Source organism: Drosophila suzukii, chromosome 2R (assembly GCF_043229965.1).
Source record: "Drosophila suzukii chromosome 2R, CBGP_Dsuzu_IsoJpt1.0, whole genome shotgun sequence".
NCBI classification, from domain to species: Eukaryota; Metazoa; Arthropoda; class Insecta; order Diptera; family Drosophilidae; genus Drosophila; species Drosophila suzukii.
Genome location: NC_092081.1, coordinates 12,904,342 through 12,906,362, shown reverse-complemented (window position 1 = coordinate 12,906,362; position 2,021 = coordinate 12,904,342). Strand labels below are relative to the sequence as shown.

At 29.4% G+C, this 2,021-nt stretch overlaps 1 long non-coding RNA gene across 1 annotated transcript; it reads right to left on the bottom strand.

The window, feature by feature from the left end:
• Positions 1–419: 419 nt before the first annotated feature.
• LOC139352570 (uncharacterized) lies at positions 420–1,101 on the bottom strand. Its single transcript, XR_011603796.1, has 2 exons — positions 940–1,101; positions 420–596 (listed from the first exon to the last, which is right to left on the bottom strand). It is a non-coding gene; the product is annotated as an uncharacterized lncRNA (long non-coding RNA).
• Positions 1,102–2,021: the final 920 nt, after the last annotated feature.

Sequence of the window (2,021 nt, the reverse complement as noted above, 5' to 3'; positions counted from 1 at the left end):
AACCCGTAAGCTAGATCGTTTACATATATTTTCTGATTTACCTCAGGGAAGTAAAGGTGCACTCCAAATTAGGAAGACAAAAAAGTACTTTTAGTTACCCAATTAGCGATTATAATGTACTCAGAGTAACTGATTAAAACTGAAATACTCTCATGTTAAATTACTTCAAGAAAAGATCGTCAATAGACAGTTGGTCTTTCTTTTTAAAGAATAAAAATTGTTAATCTCCAGATCTGATGAAACTTCTTTTTGCTCTATGCAAGGTGTGCACCCAACCAAAAGATATCATTCAAGCCAAAAGGTGTGACTGCCGAAATAAAGAGAATTGTTCATTTTCTGCTTGTATATTTACATCCAAAAATTGTGATACATTTTTTTTTAATTTTTGTATAAGCTAAGAATAAAATAAAATGGAAAGGTTGAGTATAAGTATGAACACCATTTAATTCAAAGAACTTTTTGAATTCTTGCAGCCAAATTTGTCATATTGTTTTGATATTTATTATACTATTTATAATTTCTGGTTTCACGAAATTTAACACCGTCATTACGGCCTTTCACGTCATGGCTAATGATATAGCATAAGTTGCATAAACCTAATACAAAAAATAAAGGGGGTTAATAAAATGTCGTTGCATACAATATTTTGTAATTCAACTAAATATATAAATTAACGAAATTAGAACGCATGAAATAAAATCATATTTAGTCCATTTTTCTCGCCTTCAAAGTAATCTAGTAATAAGGTCTAAAACATCCAACTACCGTACGTTTTTTCAAGTCTAGTAGTACACTATTTCTTATTTAAAGGTAAAAAAATTATTTAAAACAAAAACAAATTTTGATAACTAAACTAGAACTACTTAATTAATTGACTAAAAACAGCAATAAATAAAACTAAGAAGTTAAAGATGTTATAAATAAGTATGGAATACATACGTGGAGGCCGAAACTGACCAAGGCTCAGCACTATTAACATCGCAAAGATGAGGACTTTAAACGCAAGCATTCTGTGAGTGATAGAAAGCAACTGAAACTATTCTGCATTTGACATATGTTTTCATAGTCAATTTTGGACTGAGCTTTAAGCTTTAAAATAAGGCGATAAGGTGATACTTCGGTGGTTTTTTAAATGGCAGATGTTTTTTAAACAGTCTTCAACTAATTGAATCTGCAGGCATATGTACATATGTATAGCCACGGAAAAATTAATATTGTAGAAACGATTTTATTTGTTAGTTTTCTTCCAATAATAAAGAATAATAAATAGAAACGTTTTAAAATTGCTCAACTTTTTTGGTTCATTTCCGCTAAAATCGTAATTAAGGATATTCTTAGGTGCTTTAATATAACTACAAATTTCAAGGACAACAATTAGGTAGGCTTGGTCCTTTTCAAAAATCTTTCAAAATATAATTTAAAAAAAAATTTTTTTTTGTTGAAATAAACTAGTGGACCCTGTACAAAATAAAGAACGGACAGGTATATGCAGAACAATTTTAATAGAAACATTTTAAATTGGTTAGGATTGTATTCTTACACTGCTTTATACATATACTTTTATAATTGGATCTAGCTTTATGTTTGCTGGTGCAAGTCGAAATTTATATTCATACTGTATACATTATATTAAATATAAATGTATTCATACATACATACATACATTCATAAGCGCACAAGTTCTTATCGCTGACCCCTACGATCGACCTCGGGCTATTTTTGACTCCGAAAACTACAATAGGTAAAAAAAACAAAAGCGTCCATATCAACTCACTTGATTTACTTGTCTTATTTGTTTTTCAAAATTTAGCTTTTAGAAGCTTTGTCTAACGAGGGTCACCAAAACTGATTCATGTTAGAACTATAGGTTATTATAAAGATCTATCCCAAAATGTAACCATTACATTAACAATGTAAATACTACATGGGACTACTTAATAAAATATCATAGTCCCGTTTAATTTTCACTTCACTGGCAACCTCAGTTAAATTAATATCTGAACTGGCCACTTAAATTCGTT